At 34.6% G+C, this 10,113-nt stretch overlaps 1 long non-coding RNA gene across 1 annotated transcript in view; it reads left to right on the top strand.

Moving 5' to 3' along the window:
* The window catches only part of LOC134533030 (uncharacterized), a 57,065-nt gene extending 47,885 nt beyond the window's left edge, over positions 1-9,180 (top strand). Inside the window, exon 3 of the long non-coding RNA XR_010075236.1 lies at positions 6,203-9,180. This is a non-coding gene — a long non-coding RNA (uncharacterized LOC134533030). The remainder of the gene's footprint in view (positions 1-6,202) is intronic.
* The last annotated feature ends 933 nt before the right edge of the window (positions 9,181-10,113 follow it).

Here is a 10,113-nt window from a genome sequence, read left to right as displayed (position 1 = left end):
ACAGCCTAAACGCGCAGGAAGATTTTGATGATTATATTTCTTTACATTAGAACAAAACGGGATTTTTGTATCCTTAAACTCATATTTTTTTTCTTCCCCTTGCAGTAATGGTTGTTACAAAATATATTTTAATCGAATCTTGAACATAATATGTAAAATGTATCAAATAAATACGAAGGAATTTAATAGCGATGGTGGTACAAAATTTTGAATTATTTTTTTTTATCCTTCTCAACACCAAGCAACTTATCAAACATTGTTTTAGACAAGGTTTTGGAAAATAATTATGATATTTACAAACAATTTAAACAGATTTGATAAGGTGTCTACTAAGGCAGTTATTTTTTTTGTACAGTGAAAATATTTTTCGAACCCATGCAGTTATGGCTGGTCGTATCAAAAATTTATTTAGAAAACATTTTATGGCATTAGGTACTCCGAGTTATCATACGTTAAAACGGATGCGATATTATTCATATTATGGGAGTTGTTGCGATTTTTCTGTTTTTCAAAAAATCTTCCTCATTTCGACCCAATTGTTCGGATTTTTCCCATAACTTACTCGACCGAGAATTTCCATTACCGTATTTTATTTATCATTTTGGATATGACTTGTCCAAAAATACGGCATTTATCGGGCCCATGAAAATGTGATATATATATGGGATTTTTAGAACATAAAATAAAACTATAAGAAATTTTCGTATACAATAGGTAGTTTTTATTTGAAATTTACATAAAATTGGCATAATCATATTTATATGTGTAATAGTATAACATATTATAAATTACGATATGATTACTTAATATTCTTCTTGTTCGATCCGAATTACAAATACACACATCTCCTGAAATTCGTAATGTGTTAGAGATTTGGCAACAGCGCGTGCCATAAGCCGTGTACTGCCATCTAAGAGTGGGACGGGCTATAGTATAAACCAGGCTTAACGGACTAACCGTCATCATGATTAGAGTATTGGTTTGGAACCCCTGTTCTCCTATGGCAACGCAACCAGCTCTTCCAATGTGCTGCGTGGGTTGCAGGCTGCTCGTTGATCATTTTATACTCCCAATAGGGCGCCGTTTGCCCGGGCGCACATACGGTGCGCAGAGCTTCAGTAAAAACAAAGCGATTTCAAAACTACTCAATATATCTGAGTGGGGTCTGCTTACGGAAAGCATTAAAAAATTCTCTGAGGGCCCAAAATTACTTTCGTTTTCGGATTAAGTTTTTAAACTGTATTTTTAGGAGAGTTTAAATGGCTAAAACGCGTGTTTTCAGCGTAATTTTTAGGCTTAAAACAACCGGTACTGTTTCTTGAAAGCACTTAGGGCCGTACATTAAACCTTTATCTTAATTTCTCCGCCATATGTTACGGTCACCGCTCAAATTGAACAGCTATCCTGTGACGACGAGAAGATTGCGCGCCAGTTCAGAGCCTTGCTCTTAAGAGGCCGTGTCAGTAAATGTTTATTTCCAATATTCTGCTCTAGAAGTTCTCTCTTTTAACAGTGAGATTTAGTGGCTTTTTCAACCGAAGGAACTGTAGCCGCTGCGCGTGATAAAGCTACTATACCCTTATCACAGGATTAGTGGGAAGGTTGACAGCTCGAGTTTACTCGACGAAAAATGTATCTGGTTCCTCGACAATCTGAGAGGATGACAATCTGACCGGCGGCTCACTAGGAAATTGCGGATGCAGGGATTCAGAATCAAGAAACCTCACTTATACAACTATGGTATGAGTCGAATCTAAAAATTTTAATACTTTAAACGTATCGGAATACAATTAATCTTCAAACATGTGGTAATTATTCTTTATCTGGATGTAATAGTCCGTGATAAATAATGTTAGTTGACATTAAAAAGTATACGAAATTCATCATGTAACGTTTTAAAAGGATAATAACATAAATGCATATGCTTAGATATTGCATATGCATCACACACAATCTAAATACAATCTCACTTAAGTCAGACTACCTAATTTTTTACAATGCACCATCATACAGTTTAACAGAGGTAGGTGAACCTCTTATCGACGTTGTTTCAAAGAATTTAAATTTACAAATATTATACTATTTATCTTAATACGATATGTAGCCTACCTTTATGAATACGAACTTACAAAAAAATTATTGAATTTATCACATTACACTTTAACATTACACAAGACTAAAACACTAACAAAACTTAATTTTATACATTGCTGTAGCATATTAGAAGACGAAATAACTCACAAGACTAACATTAAGAGGGCTGCATTACAAATTTACTTTACAGAGAAGAAAATATCCTTTCAAGATATTTCATTACCTCATTCATTACATAATACTGCCGTTGATGTGATCGTAGATATAAAGTATTTAAAAAATATATTCCATTATGTTCATGTAAATATTTTGAAAACGTTATTGCTTAAAGATGCTCATTATTTAAATAATAACGAATCTTTTACTTTTATGTACTGAACAAACAAAATACTTATAAGTTAATAAGAATAAGCTTAGTTGAGTAACATCTTCAATTTGTATTGAATTCAATGTACATATCGAAAATCATGTACAATGAATGCAACAGATTGAATTCAATAAATATTTGATCTTGTGAAACGGCCATAATATTGATGTAGATTAGGGACCGGAAAAATTCGCGGTTTCGACGGCCTTCAGGATAGACTGCACATTCCCCTGTACACTCGGGCAAATAACGGCAGTTCATTTGCTGCTGACTTGTTAGTCGTCTCAGCTTGTTTGTCTGTGATTCGATCCTTCTTTGGTTGGTGTTTTATAATTGGTTGAGATTCGTCCAGATGAACAGTAAGCCAATAGCAAAATCATCTAAAAGGTATATGTATTTGACTTCTAGCCTATCGCCGAATGAATCCGCGAATTTTTCCGGTCTCTATTAATTTAGATGCTCACATGCATCGTGAGAGTCCGTATAAAGCCTATTACAATTCTATAAGTATACATTAAAATGCTTTTAAAATATACATGTGTAATATAATTAAAACTTGTTTAAGTAAGATCATCACAAAAAAAATGAAAATCCTTCAACAGTAAGTGATGTTTTATAAGATTTTAACAAAACACACTTACAATAAGAGAATACTAATCATACCACATAATTCAACACAAAATATACATTCCAGTAGGCGCTACGTAAAAACAACTTCTATTTTTATGCTGATAACTCTGCATTGTTTTATATATATCATTATTTCTAACTTTTAATATTCTCTACACATTAACTGAAATTACTTATTTACAGAGTCTTGGCTAATGTTGGTCTGTACCACATACAGTTCGTACGATATCTCTACGCAAAACACATACAGTTCATTATTAGTAATATCAATTATATTTCATGAACATAATGAAATTAGTATAGGCCCTAGGTTGTTCACTGTTAATTGAGTACGTCTGAAGTATTTTCATTGTGAGTTAACATACATACCAAATGCCATTCTTCCAGTAAAGTTACAAAGAAGACAACAAGATAATATAAATATGTATGTAGTACCATATTTTAAACCCCTATTAAATGAATAATAACTCAATCTCTATTCTGGACTATTAAGTAATAATTTTTATTAATGTTATTTATAACTTAAATAAAATGACAACTAACAAATTAGTAAAAAAATATAATTACGTGCGATATAGTGTGACATTTGTACTTGGACGGCAAACGAATATAATAAAATGTCTATGACAATGTTAACTTTACTCATTATTATGGAAAGAAACAAAATGGGCAGATAAGCATATTCTACGCTGACATTTAAAAATGCTCAATTTAAAATGAACATTCCAAGAAAATTTATTTTATATCACCACAAAAAATCAAACTGCGGCATCATTTTCCCGATGACAAACAAAAAAGTTGTATGGTCGCGAATAATACATTCGTATGGCGTCACATCAGCGGAATATTCCCTTGGCATAAATGTGTGAATTCTGTGGCACTAATGGAGAAGTAAACCTTCGCTCGAACACAAAAACAAATGAACGAACAGCTTTTTTTTTTTTTGATAAGATGTGTAATCGGAGACCCCTGGGGTGGTTGAAGAGTGTCAGGTCGGTCGCCAGACCAGATAGTAAAAGCTCAGGGGCTGAGGATAGAAAAGGCATATCTCCAAATTATTAAGTATAAATGTTGTCATGTAATAGTTAAAGACTTGATTACACCCAGGTTTATAAACCCATCATGATCATGAAGACACTGATCGGAAGGTAATATGCAATACATTTCAATGGCGTTTTCAGTTTTTGCTAAATAACTATAAATATAAGCAAAATTTCAATGTATCTGGACAAATCAAAATATTGATAATATTATTTTCATCACAGAAATAATATATGATATGATAAATAAATTTGAAAAAAGCGGTTATGTTAAATGTATTGTATACTTTCAGTAGGCAAAATTTCCGGCCCCTACCTCTTATAGACTTTGAGAAAAACTGCCTTTTAAAATAACATTGATATAGATAGGAGCGCAAATTTGTGACACGGCCTCTTAAGGGGCCCGCCTCGTCAGGGGTGTATGTGTGTTAGTGAGGCGGAATGATAAGCGCGACGCTCGATGGTATTTCTAGCGCTGTATCGCCTCTAAGCTCAAGGCTCTGAACTGGCGCGCAGTCTTCTCGTCGTCAATTGATAGCTGTGAAATTTGTGCGGTGACCGTATTTTTATATTACGGGGAAATGAAGCTAAAGGTGTAATGCAAGCCTCTTAAGTGCTTTCAAGAATCTGTACCACTTGTTTTACACCTAAACATTACTCTGAAAACATGCGTTTCAGCCATTTTAACTCTTCTAGAAATACAGTTTAAAAACATGATCCAAAATTAAAAGTACTTTTCGGGCCTCAGCGAACTCTTAAATGCTTTTCGTAAACATACCCTACTCGGATATCTTGAGTAGTTTTGAAATCGCGTTGTTTTTCTTGAAGCTCTGCACACCGTGTGTGTGACCAGGTAGGCGGGCCCCTTAAAGGAGATATCGCGCTAGAAATACCAGCGAGCGTCGCGCTTATCATCCCGCCTCACTAACACACATACACCCCGACCAGATGGCCCCCTTATCTATTGCTCCCCCCCTCCTTTTATGGTGTGGGTGGCCCGCGAACTTAAAATGGAAACAAGTGTTGTAAATGTTTCAACAACTAATGCATTGAAAGTGCATGATGTCTATATAATATTTTTGCCTCATAATCTATGCCAGTTGATTTGTACGAAAACATAACTTATGAGTCCGTCCAAAATTTGATTTACGTTGTTTTAGATTTTTGGTAACCGATTGATTTATATCAATTAATTGTGCGTAAGAAAAGCCAACAGAAATACCTTAATATGCTAATTTCAGTTTTAATTGGTTCTAAGTTTTAACATAGGTAAGTTACGAAATGTGACCTCGCCAATTGTGTATCAGCCCCTGAAACCAAACACATTACATAACTATTTTTGTCATTTTGAGCTTCTATCCAATCACAACCTTGGATGAAATCATTACACATAAATCTTTCTCTTTTACACTGCAGGAATCATATGGTAGTGGTAAGATGGAGACATGTTCAAATTATGGTTTTGCCATCTTTCTTTTGGTATTTGAAGGTTTCTCAAAATCACACCAGGAAATTGCTGGGGTAGACAAGTACTTTAGGCCATGGACAATATCATTACAAACAATAATAATGAATTTAACATGTTTCAGTTAAATTAATAAGCAAGTTAGGTAAGGACGATCTTAACCTTTGCTCATTTGTGATCAGCTCTAAATAAAGAATGTTTAATCAAATAAGATTTATATTGTAATATTCAAAAAATTAAATAGTATGAAGTTGGACTTGTTGATACAATTGATATATGTATGCTCAAAACTAGATCTCAGTACTTGAAGAGCAGGACTTCTGAATGAAAGATAACTCAAGTTTAACTATTATAACATACTATCAATTGAGTATTCAATTAACTAGAAAAAAATAAAATGTCATGAAGTTAAAATGAATGTTATGAATGAAATTATTCTTGGTTAAACCAAAATTTTATTAAAAAATACAATTATTTGAGTATAAAGAGATAAGTTAATGTAGTTTGATGTAAGGAGATTGATGCAAAATTCTTATGCACAATTAATTAGGTACTTTCTAAAAAAAATTGTCACAAACTGTTACAGACTTATTTTGATTCCTTAAGGTAACTTGAGGTGATAATCTGCTCTCACTCTGAAGACAACTACCTGTGGACGATGCAAAGTCATCTACTTGATCCAAAATCCAATGGTCAGCCAAGGGAACATCCAACGTCATAATCAACTGCGCAGAAAAGCCACTAGCAAAACAGCAGCCAAAATGTTGGTACAAACAAACATCCCTCCCTTCTTCCTTCTTTCCTTCCTTCCATCCTTCCAATATCCTTAGTCTGTGTCACTGTGTGTTCACCATCTCTAATGACCAAGTTGTCGACAAGAGGTTAAGTTACATTTTTGGTTAGCCATTTTAGCAACTTCATAATAGCTAAGAATTCCCTTTTAATGTACCCAAAAATAGCCCAATTGAAATTAATATCAATTAATAAATATGTAGCAGTTACACAGGAACGAATATCGGCCTATAGCTTTGACAAAGTTTTTGTATTTAATTTTTTTTCATTAAATCAATGTTTTCCGATCACTGAAGAGTTACATAATTTTTAGATAGTACTAGTCATGATTAAAATTAGTGTGTTTAAAAACATTAAACATCAAAAAGTGTTGTTAACTATGCGGGCATAAGTATGAGATTTTATTTGTTGGATTAAAAGTGTTGCAATTTTCTAAATTAAATACTTATAACTCATTGTATTTAGATGTGCAAATTAAATATCCATGTTCAGTTTAGCAGTTTTCACCAGTGCCACACTTTTCAATATATCAAATTATAAAAAAATGCTTATTTGCAAAACTAAAAATATGATACAAATATTGTGGCTTCAATCATATTTATTTGCTGCAGTTTATATTAAAGTGGCTATTGGCCCTCAAGAGGAGCAGCTCGTAACTACTAAATATTTTTCAAGAACGAAGAATAAAGCAGCATTCAAAAAGGTAATTATTTGGGAAGCCAACTTGTAAAAATGACTGCTGCTTCATTGTTACAGTGCCAAGACATAACAAGCCATTCTTTATTAATTTAACTTTTTTCCACAACTACTACTAGATTTTCTTATTCTTGTTGCTATGCTTCTATTAACTGGAATGACTAATCTCGAGTTTTAATTCTTTGCAGTAGCATGTCTCACATTTTATCTAGTGCTGCAAATACAAATTTCTGTACATATTAGAACTAACTGCTTAACTTTACCCTTTATAGTCAGCACAAGATAGGAACCATTAAAGTTGCTTGTAAAACTAATACAGTAGTCTCCAGAAAACTTGATAACCCGGCGGTCCAGATAACTCTACCACACCCTGGCAGGACGAAAAAAAAACCATGTGTAGACCCGTTCAAGGTCCCGCAGTCCTTTGTCTCACGCCACACTCCCACTCCTCCACCACATGTTTGGTGCCGGCGTGCGATCAGCCGTTCAGTCTACCTGCATCCTTTTCCAGGGTTAGTCTATTTCTTAACCGCATTGCGTAACTCAATGTGAGTGAATGTGCGTATTGTATCGTTCAAAGCGGTTTCACAGTTTATGGGTGCTGGACAGTATTCTCCGATGACATCTTCCACTAAAAGAAAACAAGTGAACTTGTCCATGGAGCAAAAGTTACGGGCATTAGACTGGATAAGGGAAGAGTGTCAGTGCAGTGACTAAGGACTTGGGAGTTGGCTGATCAGAGCCTGAAAATTTCGCCCGCCATCTACGATCCTGCATTGTTAATGTACTGTCCGATACCTTGACCCCCTCTGAACAACACTATATTTTTAAGTAAGGTTAGGAAGAATTTGTTCAGATTTTCATTGTTTCCCAGTAGAGATGAGAGATAGAATGTTTCCTTGCAATAGACTAAGGCTGAGTCATTACCTGATCTTTCTACATTGTGTGAGTGATGTGCGCTTGTTTTTAATGACCTTTCTGTCAGATAGACGTGAAGCCAAATGAAGTAAAGTAACATAAATATGTAGTGTGTCTGTTACATCCCTGTTACTATCTACAGAAATTACAATACAATATTCGGATGCCAAACCCTTTGTACATGGTTGCCTCTATTCGGGCACTTCATGGATGACTTCTACAGAGCCTAGTGCTGAAATTTGAAGCTGCAGTACATGCATTGTTCACTTGTGAGTCCCGCCTACCTGAGCACACATACGTTGTGCAGAACTTCAAAAGAACCCACGCAAATTTATCCGAGAGTTGTCTGTTTTATGAAAAGTATTTAAGAATACGCTGAGGGCGAATGAGTCGTTCAGTTTCCGTATTTCATTTTTAAACTTGTGTTTTTAAGAGAGTTAAAACGACAAAAAAATGTGTTTTTAGAATAATTTTGAGGCATGAAACATCCTGTACAGATTCTTGAAAGCACTCCAAGGGTCTGAGTTACATCATTTATCTTAATTTTTCCACCATATAATGTTATGGTTATCGCTCAAATTTAGTAGTTGCCCTATGGATGACGAGAAGACCACGCGTCAGTCCACAGCCTCGCACATTGAGGTGATACAGTGCTAGAAACACCAGTGCGTGTCTTACTTATCATCCTGCCTCACTAACACACATACATCCCTGACTAGGCAGGCCCCTTAACGTTGTTAGTTTTGTGTAATTTTTATCCACCATAGCCAAATATCATTGTTGTTCTTAGTCATCCAGTAGTTTGTAAGGCAGTGAAGGGCTTTGCATGAACTCATCTGCATCTTTTTATTCGGCTTCATTATTTTAATTGCATTGCCATCTGTACTATAATGTTAACAAGGAACAGCTTCATCCATCTCTGTAAATGTAGTTACAGTAACTACGTATCCTAATAGTCAGCAATTTTCAGTGTTAAGCTTTTTCAAAGTTTTTGTTGAACTTATTTTTAGCATGCTTTTATTAGCTTGACCTTTATGTATGAATGAATGGACTATGTAATAAAATATTTCCATTCAATTTGTACCCACTTTACAACATCAGAATATGTTGAAATTTTGCATACATATAACGAACCTCGGATAAAAAAACCACTAATTTCAATCTATGGGTAATAACCAAGCTTTTTGTGTATCCATGAGGGCAGGCGGGGCATGGTGGAAATTTGCCCCGATATTGACTGTTAACGGGGGGGGGGGGGGGGTCGGGTGTCAAAGACCCTAAATTTCTGAAATTTTAAAACTCAATGCTTTTTCGATTTGTTCGATTTGGAGTGTTTGCAATCCAAAAGGTTGAGTTATGGTGGAAAATATGCCCGGGGTTCGTTAATGGCAATATGGATACTGTATCTGAAATTATCTGGCCACTCTTGCGGTGATCAAGTGTATGATTGGACAGTAATGACTAATTTTAAGTTCATTGTAACAAATACTTTAATCATTCATATTTGGTAGTTTTGATTTGTTTCAATTGTATTTAAAAATTTTTTATTTTATTTTGAGACTAAAAAAATAAAAATAAACATATAGTATTAAAAAACCTGATTTTATCATTGAAAGAGCTAAACATTAAAAAAATAAAACTTAAATTTTGTTTTTTGTCCAACAGCCAAATAATGCACCACAACTCTGTATAATTAAAAGCATGGAATGCTCTCTTCTTTCATTTTCATAATGACTATCATAATATTAGTGATATAAAATGTAGACGAATGATATCAAGCACCACTGGGCTTCCATCCCGGGGGGGGGGGGGGGGGGGGGGGGGGAGGTACTTTCTGAATATTTTTAAGTTTTCTTCTTATTCATGCCTGTGAGTCAAAATATGGGCAGTGTACATACAGCATACGGGCTCCGTATGGCGTGTTGGTTAACCCCACGTGCAAAATTCTCATCCCCCCCCCCCATCCAACCCAATTTTAAGTTTATTATTGTTATTTAATTCATATATTCACTATCGTAATGACTGTGTCCTAAAATTTTTGTATTGACTATATCCTTAAATTAGTGATAGAGAATCTATTACAAATCATATTGTTATTATTGATAGAATAG

This window comes from Bacillus rossius, chromosome 6 (genome assembly GCF_032445375.1).
Source record: "Bacillus rossius redtenbacheri isolate Brsri chromosome 6, Brsri_v3, whole genome shotgun sequence".
NCBI lineage: Eukaryota > Metazoa > Arthropoda > Insecta > Phasmatodea > Bacillidae > Bacillus > Bacillus rossius.
This window is presented reverse-complemented; position numbering and strand designations above follow the sequence as displayed.